Source organism: Podarcis cretensis (genome assembly GCF_951804945.1).
Source record: "Podarcis cretensis genome assembly, chromosome: 1".
Classification (NCBI taxonomy): Eukaryota; Metazoa; Chordata; class Lepidosauria; order Squamata; family Lacertidae; genus Podarcis; species Podarcis cretensis.
The window spans coordinates 108,228,744-108,240,801 of NC_137170.1; the positions used below are offsets into that span (position 1 = coordinate 108,228,744).

The window sequence follows — 12,058 nt, forward strand, 5'->3', positions numbered from 1 at the left end:
TCAAATTTCCTAACCTCCATCTGGTTAGCTATGCAGCTTTAATATTCTTTTAACAGATGCTTAATTTCCCTACCACCACCTCAAATGTATTTTACACATGTGATTGCATGCTGCCTCCTGAATCATTCCTCAATGGGCCTAACTAGTACATATGGGGCTGTGTACACACAGAGCACGTTCAGAGCACATGTAAAACGCCATTTCCTCCAAATATTCCTAGGAACTGGTTTACTTAGGGTGCTGGGAATTCAACCTCTGTGAGGGGTAAGCTGGAGTTCCCAAGGTTCTTTGGGGGCAAATAATGTGCTTTATACGTTATTTAATTGTATGGTGTGTATGCAGCAGGGTCCCAGGCCCCAACGAGCTTAGACAGCTGCCCTTGCTGTTTGCAGGCACAAACTCAGGCCCTTGTGGGATTCCCAGAGACACCTGGTTGGCCACAGTGAGAGCAAGATGCTGGGCAAAATCCAGCAGGCACTTTTTACGTGCTTATGTTCATGACACCAAAAGCTCATATAGGTCAAGGTGCAATGGTAATCCCATATTCTGGCACAGCTTTCTGTTGAACTGGAGAACAGGTTCCTGCACATTCAACCATGTACTCAAATAGGGTTCGTGATGCTCCAGGACACATAACGGTAGCATGATGTGTGAAAATACCTTAAGCTCTCCATTGCAAACCTCCACAGAATATCTGAGGAATAAGGGCCCTTGCCAAGCACTACAATATTTCATGTGCTCCTTCTTCATAAAATGATGACAGTATGAGTAGTTGGGTCTAGCAGAGTTATTCCTGCAGTTCACTTGGTGCAGAAACAGCTTTAAAATCGGAAGGTCTTTGACAGCTTAACTTTCCTCCCTCCTCGTCTCCTCCCACCTCCCTTATTATCAGCTGCCACACAAAGAATGAGAGAAGAATGTGATAATGTGTTCCATTATCCTTTCTGTCAGCTTTTTAGTGGCTGGCAGTATTTGCTCCAGTCTTGCCTCCGAGCCGTATATTTCAATGTCAAGGGGGCTTATGCAATATTTAAGCTTGCATTACACTAAATTAATCTTAACATGAAAAATCTTTTGATTGCATAGGATGTTTTTGTCACTGACTGATTGACTAATTCATTTTATTCATATAGAAAGAGTAAGTCCTGACTCCTGTATATAAGCAGTAAGGACTGGGAATTCCTGTCTGTCTCACACTAGTTGAAATCAAACTACTGATGCTTTGCAAAAATAATAATCATCATCATTATTTGTTCTATTTTTAAACCATCTTAGGACTTCTTGGAGGGACGTGGGTGGCGCTGTGGTCTAAACCACTGAACCTCTTGGGCTTGCTGATCAGAAGGTTGGCGGTTTGAATCCATGCAATGGAGTGAGCTCCTGTTGCTCGGGCCCAGCTCCTGCCAACCTAGCAGTTTGAAAGCACGCCAAAAAGTGCAAGTAGATAAATAGGTACCACTCTGGCAGGAAGGTAAATGGCATTTCCATGCACTGCTCTGGTTTCGGTGTTCCGTTGTGCCAGAAGCGGCTTAGTCATGCTGGCCACATGACCAGGGAAAACTGTCTGTGGACGAACGCCAGCTCCCTCAGCCTGTAAAGTGAGATGAGCACCGCAACCCCAGAGTCGTCTGTGACTGGACCTAATGGTTAGAGGTACCTTTACCTTTACCTTTAGAACTGCTTGGAGCATATTTGTAAAAAACAATACAGTTTCAGGGTATATCTGAAAAAAGAATAATTGAGTAATCATAAAGAAGACCTTAGGAATGTCATAAGAACCTCACTGGATTAAACCAATGGCCCACCTAGTCCAGTATCCTGTTCTCACCATAGCCAACTATGTCTATGGGATGCTCACAAGCAAGATCTGAGTGCAACTGCACTCTTCCTACTTGCAATTCCAAGCAAATGGTATTCATGGACATACTACCTATGACAGTGGATGTAAAACTTAGTCATCAAGGCTAGTAATAATCATAAACAACAATCATTTTTAAAAAGAAACATTACACCATCATATAAGTACTGTAGCAGACATCATAATTACCCTGAGCTTGAACAATCAATTTATTCCAAAAGCCTGGGTGGAAAGATAGGGTTTCTTTTGGGTGCCACTACCAAGAAGGTCCTATTCTGTATCACTGCACAAGGGGCTACATTTGCCAGAGGGGCAGTGAAACAGACCTCCCCCGCTGATCTCAGGGCAAGGGCTCGCTGGTATACAGAAATATATTCCTTCAAAAATGTGACTGTGTCGCCAGGGATACCAATATGATAGGAGTAGTAATTTCCTGATCAGGAATAGAACAGGTAATCCGGAACAATGGCAGAATTGTTGTTTGTCAGGAATGTGAGTGAACTGTATAAAATACTAGTTACAGCAACAATCTGAATCTATTGTGTATTTCACATAGCTCATTGCCTCTACAAGTCTATGTAAGTAGACCTTCGATTTATTTGAAATTCTGATTATCTACTTTTATGTCCCCAAGGCATTTGGATAATGATTGGAACTGCAAATCTCAGAAGATCGTATTTTGATGTAAAACAGGCAATGGCAGAGAAGACAACCGAAGTTTAAATATTATTACCTGGGATTCAGTTTGCTCCAGAGCGGTTTATATTAAATGGGAGTGATTTCTTGCTGTTACAAATGTTGCATTTTATTTTTTATTTTTTTACTGAAGCAGCTTCTGCATCCAACACAGAATGAAACAAACTAACACATAGATCATAATATGTAGCAATAACACAACAGCAAGTGATATGCAAGATTTGAGAAGCTGCAGTGGGTGGCAGTATCCCCACACACCGTCATACAGAAAACATGTGTGATTGTTCCGTGTATCAGTCTACATCTGAATCAGATTTTGTCCTTCAGTTAAATTTCTCCTGTATACAAAATCTGCGACGTATTTTGGAAGGTTGTTTACCTGTGATGCAGTTGGGACACTTCCTAAAGATAAATTCTAACTAAATTCTAAATAATGTTTCCGAAGTTTGAGGAGCCGGCTCCCATCTGTGTGTGGATGCAATTGGATACCAGTTTGAATCGGGGCGATGGACAGAACCTTTCAAAACCACATTGATTTTAAACATTGATTTCCAAACTGCACTTTGTTTGTTTCTTAGAATTCCAGAGCAACGGTGGGTGTGGTGCAGCTAGTATGTAATGTTTGAACCAGCCCTCATTCTTTGGCTATATCTCTGATTGAAAATTGAAATGTTTAGATTTATTAGTCCCCTCAAAGCCAATGAGCTGCAATTACTAGTCATTGATCCTAGCAGTAGGCAGCTAGTTGCTGAAGGCTTTTTCAGTAGAAAGAATTAAATAAACAACCAAGCTAAATGGATAAAGATATACATACCAAAATGCATTAAAGAACATACAGTGGTACCTCAGCTTACAAACACCTCAGGTTACAAACACTTTGGGTTACAGACTCTGCTAATCTGGAAGTAGTACCTCGGGTTAAGAACTTTATCTCAGGATGAGAACTGAAATCACGTGGCGGCAGTGGGAGGCCCCATTAGCTAAAGTGGTACCTCAGGTTAAGAATGGTTTCAGGTTAAGAACGGACCTCCGGAACGAATTAAGTTCGTAACCAGAGGTACCACTGTATAGCATCAGTTTAGTGAGGCTTAGGTGGGTAGTGAGATGTGCATAGAATGTCCATCTCCCCAGATGCCATCTGTAGCCATTTCAGGGGGGTGGGGGGGTGTAAGTGTAAGGCTATATCCATTGCTGGATCCAGGAAGTGCTGCTGTTTAACAATATGGCTGATTGTTCTGCACTTGGGAACGGAAGGTACAAAATCCTACCCAGACATTTTTTACAGAAAAGAAATCCAAGTACTTTGCATAAACCAGAACTTTTACCTGAGACTAGTGAAATTTGATTTCCAAGCTTTCTGATTTTAAACATATATTTCATGATTTGGCTGTACTGCCAACTATAACATATTTAATTCCATTCCCCTGTTGCTGCTGTTGGGTTTTTTTTGGTGTGCTTGAATATGACTTGCTTTGCACTGAATAATGAAATTTCTTTTTCCCCACCCCCACCCATGTTCCTTGATGCCTCGCCTTCCCAGGAAAAGGGGGGGGGGGTATCCCACCTTATTACTAAATACAGGTCTCCTGCATGGACTAATTTGCTTCACCAAAACAGTGACCATTGTCAAATGCTTTGCATCACCATGGAAACAGTTGCCTTGGCCATACAAAGATCTGAGTACGCTACAAGACTCAGAGTTTCAGAGGAGTTGGATCCCCTTGTTTAAATCACAGAGGAAAGGTTTTAAGGGTAGATCTCTTGTAGTCTTCTTCTTCTTCTTCTTCTTTGCAGTCTGAGCATTGCAGCACATTTGTCTTGATATAAGAGAGAACAGAAAACGGCTTTACACCCCTCCTCTTCTCACTGCCTTCTCATGCCATCACTCCAAGCACACAGAATCACGAATGCTTGTGCTGCTTCTGCTGCTGCCGTCGCCACCTGACTCAATCAAGTGGAGTGCATTGGATACCCACAGGCTACAAGTGCTGGAGAGGGGGGGAGGGAGGAAGAACTGACTTGTATTTTAATTAATAGTGTGATACAGTATCTCAGCAGCAGCAGCAGCTAGGCCCTTGGCAAGCTGATTTGCTGCATTCCTTACTTGAAGTATACAGTTTTCAAACAATGTGTGGCCAATTCTGTCTCAAAATTTCTCTTGAAAATTTGTAGCACGAACTTTAAAAAAATTGTAGGGTGTGGTCCTTCTCTTCCCACCCCCCCACTCCCTTCCCCAAGAAAACAAGGAAAATAAGTGGTTAAATAAGCTTCCACAATGAATTAGTTGCTTATAAAGGGAGAGTCTGGGCTCTTGGTAAAGAAAGAAAGGAACAGGCTCTTGATCAAAGTGAATGTTAAAACCAGTGCTTTTTTTTTTCTTTAAAAATGTTTAGGGGTACTCTCATTCTGACTCAAGAAAATCACCATTTTATAGTTCAAATCGGGGAAAATAAATACAGTAAATGGACAAAAATACAAAGATTCACAAAATGTTTAGGGGTATGCGTACCCCTGCGTACCCCCAGAAAAAAGGACTAGTTAAAACCCTAACATTTATGGAATTATAATGAAGAATCAAATGACCAGGTAATCAGAAAGACCCCTGAGAGTCTCAGAATAAACCCCTATGAGTTAGAATGCTGATCTAGATGGATAAATAGTTTGACTTGCGGTAAGGCAGTTTCCTATTTTCCGGCCTTCCAAATATCAGATACCAAAACCTTCCACCCACTTACTCTTAAGTAAACTCTTGGAAATCAAAGCAATGTACTGAAGGAGTAAACTATGCAGTTTCAGGTTCATGCAGTGAAATCGGTCCCTCTGATATCCATGGGTCTAAAGCGGGAATGGATGACCTGTGTCTCTCCAGTGGTTGCTCCCATCATCCCTGACCATTGGTCAAGTTAGTGAATGCTGATGGAAGTGGTAGGGCAGCAGAATCTTGAAGGCCACAGCTTAGCTATCCTGGATAGCTTTCCTGTTATATTGTGAGACGATACAAGAACATAGGACTCTGCCTTATACCAAATCAGACCATCAGACTATCTTGCTCAGTGTCCCTGCACTGGCAGCAGATCTCCAGGGTTTCAGGAAGGCCCCAGACACACTGATCAGATGCTTGGAAGCTGTGGCTGGATGGTTACGTGGGAGCCGGTTGAAGTTAAATCCTTCGAAGACAGAGGTCCTCTGGCTGGGACGGGACGATATGGGATTGAGGGGGCAACTCCCATCTCTTGCGGGAGTGCAATTAGTGCCAGCACCGTCCGTTAAGAGTTTGGATGTAATCTTCGATACCTCCCTCTCCATGGAGGCGCAGATTGCAGCTATAACAAAGGCGGCATTTTTTCATCTCCGCCAAGCTAAGCAGTTGGCTCCTTACCTCTCTCGCCCTGACCTAGCCACTGTGATCCACGCGACGGTCACCTCCAGACTGGATTAATGTAACTCGCTCTACGTGGGGCTGCCCTTGAGACTGACCCAGAAACTCCAGCGGGTGCAGAATGCCGCAGTGAGACTCCTTACGGGGTCTTCGCTGCGAGATCACATTCATCCGGTGCTATACCAGCTGCACTGGCTCCCGGTGGAGTACAGGATCAGGTTTAAGGTGCTGGTTTTAACTTTCAAAGCCGTATACGGCCTAGGACCCTCGTACCTATGGGACTGCCTCTCCTGGTATGCCCCACAGAGGAACTTACGGTCTTCAAATAAAAACATCTTGAAGGTCCCAGGCCACAGAGAGGTTAGGCTGGCCTCAACTAGAGCCAGAGCTGTTTCGGCTGCGGCTCCAACCTGGTGGAACGCTCTGTCACAAGAGACAAGGGCCCTGCAGGATTTGACATCTTTCTGCAGGGCCTGCAAGACAGAGCTGTTCCACCAGGCCTTTGGTCAGGGCGCAGCCTGACTCCCTCCTTTGGCAATCTTTACAAAACTTTAGTTTATGGTTGCCATCAATTTTGATTTTAATTAATTTTTATAATGTTTTTATAATGTTGCACTGTTTTAGTGTTGTTAGCCGCCCTGAGCCCAGCTTCGGCTGGGGAGGGCGGGATATAAATAATTTTTATTATTATTATTATTATTATCTTTTCCAGCCCTACCTAGAGATGCCGGGGATTGAACCTGGGACCTTCTGCATGAAAAGCAGGTGATCTACCGCCAAGCTATGGCCCTTCCCTAGCATATGGGTCTAATTTTATCGACTATTATGGTTGGTGCATATAGCCCCCTCCCCATCCTTCCTCCGACTTTAAAAGTCACTGGGGAGAAAGAAAGAAATCCAAGCGAAACTGTTTTGCTTTCCTAATTGAGTATCCTTAAGTCACATAGTCTTATAATATGCACCCATTTTGTAAAAACAAAACAGCCCCTCACATAACAAATTAACAATGATTATTTATGCCCTCAGAAACCATGTTACCCAGCAGTGTTGTCAAAAGGTCAACCATTGCCTCAAACGGTGTAGAGCGCACAATGACCTAGAAGTACCATTGATAATGACCCTGTGGTTATGAGTCTTGAAGACTTAATCATTTGACATACAAGCAGCCCTAAGGCAGGCATAGCTGGCATTTTGGTTACCGAAACATGCACAGACAATATGCATTTTAAACCATTCTTGTTGTTTCTTTTGAAAGAAAGTGTGCCTGAGATAGCCAGTGGCCTACACAATGTCCTTTATTGTAACTGACTTCTCACTGCTGAAGCTCAGCGAGTTTAAAGAACAGGGCTGCCTACCATGCTAAGAATAGGGCTTCGTGTTTATTTAGGCTTTTGGTGCTCGCTCAAAGCACTTTCCATATATTATCTTGGCAATCTTCACAGTGACCCTATAAGTTGGGCCCAACTTGTCAGTCCCATGTTACAGATGATAAGGTTGGGACAGGCTGAGAGGCTGTAACTTGCCACAGGCCACCTATGGAGCTCATAGCTGAAGTGAAATTTGGGCAGCCACTTCTAATTTGCAACAGCAACAACAAAAAGAATAGGAAATGCTTCATATGCTAGATTTTAGGTATAGCTGCAGATTGAGAAATAGTTACTATTGTTTAAATAAAAATACATATCCCCAGAGCTATTTTTCTAAAACAAGAGGTGCTGGAACTCACCATGAACACCTCCCTTGTTCTCTTATAGTGGCAACGGTGCCCACCTGGGAGGTGCCAGAACTGAGTTCAGGCTGAAAAAATGCCCTGCACATCCGCCTTGATCTGAGTGACATTTCAGTTTGCTGTCCAAAAGCTGTTGATGGACAACTTCAAGACTCCTGCTCTTCCTCCGTAAGCTTGGGCTGACAATGGAGGACCCTCCTTTTCCAAGGAGGACACAAGACCACCTGAGGCGATATGTGAACCAAAGACTTCTGGCTCGTTGCATATGCCCTGCACTACCAAACCGCAACACTCCGTTTCTTAGCTGCACAATTGCTCCATAGGGAAACATATGTTGAAAAATACCACACACATGTAATGCAGCATCAATGGAGACTTCTGGGGCTTTGGGGTGGGTGGGGACTAACTCATATGAAAAGCTTGTGGGGAATGGGTTGCTAGTGCAAGTTTTTGCATAATGCCAGTTATTAGTGCAGACATATCTGAGTTATCCCTTAGTTTGTTTAGAAATCCTCTTAGAGGTTGAGTGATAAACCCACTGCTGTGGTCCTGTGCTGCCAGCCACAGCAGAGCTCAGTGGAAGGAGAAGCCTGCCAACCAGCCAAGTCTCAGGGGGAGTACTTGCCTGAAGTCAGAGCACATAAAACAAGGTCCAGTCCAGTCCTAAGGTCAGGAGTATCTCAGTTCACATAGTCAGACAATCCGGGGGGTCAAGAAAACCGAGGGTCCAAGGCCATGAGAAGCAAGAAGCAGAACAGTCTGGTCAGGAACGATGAATGTTGTGTCCAGAAACTGACAGAGGCTGAAAACCCTGCTGGAGCCAACTGGTTCTCATCAGGAGCAAGAAGGCCGATCAGCAGGAGGTGGAGTCACTTCGCCTTCTGCTCCTTCAGGCTGCTGCTCAGCAGGTGAAGCCGACTCCGGGCCCATGACACCTGCTTACAAACATCTCCACAACAAGCTGCCTCCAAAACAGGCACTGAGGCAATTGCACATGAATGGTGTGTCTAGTTTTTACTGCCTAAGCCTTCCCACTGTGCACCAGTAAAATCTGGATGCATTGCAAAAGGTATGGTTTTGGATTCAGGGTGAAATAAATGTCTCCAACTCATCCCAGTGTAAGTCACACTCACATTTCAACATACTACTTTGGTCTTGAGAATTGACCTTAGAAACCCCATTTGCCCTTTGCACCTACTGGTCTGTTCGGAAGGAATGGGGCCATGCTCTTCGCATAGTGTGTGCACATTGTTTGAGTTCTCTCTCTCTCTCTCTCTCTCTCTCTCACACACACACACACACACACACACACACACACACATTCTGGTTGTACTCCTATCCCTTAAAAAAAATCTGGTATGCACTAGATGGTTGTAATTATTGCAAAGCTTGATGGCGAGCATGCAATTTGCATCAACAGCTACTTGGCTTGTAGTTCTTAAACACTGACAACTTTGTACAGTATACTGTCAGAATGTAATGCAATAAGCCATTATCATATTTTGATGGAACTATGACAGCTAAGTTGGGCTCTTACATTTCATGATTTTTTAAAAAAAAATAGGTTTTGCTGATTTAGCCTTAATACATCACACTACACATACACAAACAAACAAACAACTGTGCTTTTAAGAAAAATGATTGCTTCTGTTATGGATTTCACGCAGCTAGGAAAACAAACCCGTCTACTTGCCATATGTTCCATTTTAATAAACTATACATTCATTTCGTTCAGCAACTTCAGCCTCTGGCTATCCATTGCCCTGTATATTAGTTTTAAATACACATTGCTTGCAATAACACATATCTGCCTCAAGTTAAGAAACGGTTAGATTTGCTTTATATTTGTGGTCCCATTGAAAACATTTATTCAATCCAAGGGAAAAATAAATGTGCTCCCTCAGCTCTGTCAAGTATAAACTGTTATTGATCCTCTAAATGAAATTTGTCCATGCTGATCGATCAAACACATTATCCCTCACCCACCCACCCCGCAGTCCATTATCAGCAATTGGAAACTCTCAAGCATCAATAGTTGTTTGATGGCACGGGCCTATAAATTGAGCCTATAAGCTTCCAATATCTGAGTTACTCTGCTTTGTTCTTCCTATGCCAAACAGTTCAACCTCTGAATATTTTCCCTTCTGAGAAGAAGGCTAAACAAAATTCAATTCAATAAAAACATGGATGATATTTTTGTGTCATATAAGACTCAAGCAGCAGAGCATTGGCCATGGGTCTGGAAAGAAGTTGTTGAAAGAGACCATGGTACTGTTCACATAAAAAGTGTTGCAGACAATCTACTCTTTTGTGATATTTTTCTTTATCTTAGTCAACCTCCTAGAAAAGGGCCAAAGAATTCCTCCCAAATGTTCTCCACCATTTTTTGTAGTAGCCACCATTTTCCTCTCACAATGCCCCAGAACAACTCTGTGTCTGAAGCATTGTGGAGGATACAAAATGGTGGCCAAGCTGCCAACACAGTTGCTGCTACTGCCACTTGCAATTGCATTTAAGGGGGGGGGATATTGTGCTACTGCAACTACTAATGGTGATGAATCTTTGAGAAACTGTTGGAGAAATGTAGTGAAAGTGCACCCCAATTTCTCTGCTCATAAACAGAGTGGAGAATTTTAAGGGACCATTTGTTTAAAACTCTAGTTAAGACTTGATAGACTTTAGGACTCTTCAGCTCTGATGTGGCACTAAAATGAAATACTCCATATAGATTCAGTGAGTGGAAAGGTGTAGGCCAGATTGCCTAGCATCACTCCCCAAACGGACGCTGAGACATGCTTTTACATCTTTGAGATCGCAGTCCATTACAACTGTGCCATTTTATCAGGGGACTGAGTAATCTTAGTTATGAAAAATGGCTATGGGTTTGTGTTGAAATGGAAGAGCATCACCCCCATGTACCATTTTGTAAATGAAGTCAGGAAGCTATGCTCAGGAAACCTCAGCTGACTATGGGCAAACCTACTGGTATGTTCATTTGTTGTTGCTCTTAATTAAAATTAAGGAAATCAAAAATAGATTAGAAGGGTTGTTGCCAGATTTGCTCGTCAGGCTGCAAGGATAAGGGAAAGTTATCGAAATCAATATGCTATTGATTGTGCATGTGAACATGCTGTCTGATACCTTTTATTTTCCTTGAGTACGCTAAAATATATGATGTTTGTGGTCTGTATTATTTTTGATGCTGTGGTCTAACCTTGAAATACTAATGGAGCTAAGAGCTGTTGGTCCTTCCACGTAGATTTCAGCTTGCCAAATGAATGCCAGGTTCATTCTTTTAAAATTATTGATTAATTAATTGCCCTGTGCTGACCATGCTGCTATTTGTCACAGGGGAGAAACATAAAGTTAGAATATTTGTGCCTGTATGTAATAAAATCATGTGGGAAGATCCAGTTGCAGATCTCTTGGCATAACACGCCCCTTAGGAACGCCCACAAATCCTTGGGTCAGAGCCTCTGCCTGTAAAACAAAGCGAATGCCATCATAGAGTTCGACTATTGTTGCTTTATTTAAGAACTTCATTTCAGGTAGATGGATAAAACAAAACAAAACAAGGGACTCTTGTCTCATCAGCTAGCTATCATGAAGAACTTCTCCTCTTTTGCTGTCAATAGCTCATATGTTGGTCTTCCGTCTTGCTGATAGGTAATAATTTTCAAAGCAAGCTTAGGGAGCCGTGACTCTTGATTAAAACTAATAAGGGAGGGAGACACGGGTTTTTAAAAATCTCTCAAGAAATTATTACTGACAACTCTCCCTTGAATTCCTATACAGAAGAAGAGCAGTGAGAATTTAAATACTCAGACTGGAGAAACTAATTAATCCAGTCTCCCTCCCCAGCCTTCATACAGGAAGCAGGACTATCTACATCATTCAAGATTGCCACTTGCTACTAATGCTGTATATTAGCAGAAATCCGTGTGATACGTTTACAACGCACTCATTGAAATCACAGTCTCAACCCCACATATCGGGTACACTCCAGCCAAGCCTAAGTACTTTTTAGGCTTACAATCTTATCAACGGTGTCTGGTCCATTAGGAAAAATCCAGCACTGCTCCACCAAGCCCAGACCTCACTTCATACTTACAGTTAGTCCAAGGAATGGCGTGGCTGGTCACCTTCCTTCTCCTCAATCTCAGTGTTGCCCTTGTAGAACTCAACAGGAAGCAGAATGAAAACAAAACTAGAATTAATTTCCCTGTCATTGACTCTGGCTCCCCCTACTGTTGGCCTCCCTGCCTTCCACTCCACCAGTCCTAATCTGCAGCAGTCACCTACGCAGAACCCTACGCACACTGACTTTCAGAGCAAACCTCTTTGAACACAGAAGGACTTCCTTTCAGAGGAACATGCATAGGGTTGCACTGCCCAT

At 42.9% G+C, this 12,058-nt stretch overlaps 1 long non-coding RNA gene across 1 annotated transcript in view; it reads right to left on the reverse strand.

The window, feature by feature from the left end:
- Window positions 1-11,847, reverse strand: part of LOC307220747 — a 41,040-nt gene extending 29,193 nt beyond the window's left edge. The window contains exon 1 of the long non-coding RNA XR_013841076.1: window positions 11,774-11,847. This is a non-coding gene — a long non-coding RNA (uncharacterized lncRNA). The remainder of the gene's footprint in view (window positions 1-11,773) is intronic.
- Window positions 11,848-12,058: the final 211 nt, after the last annotated feature.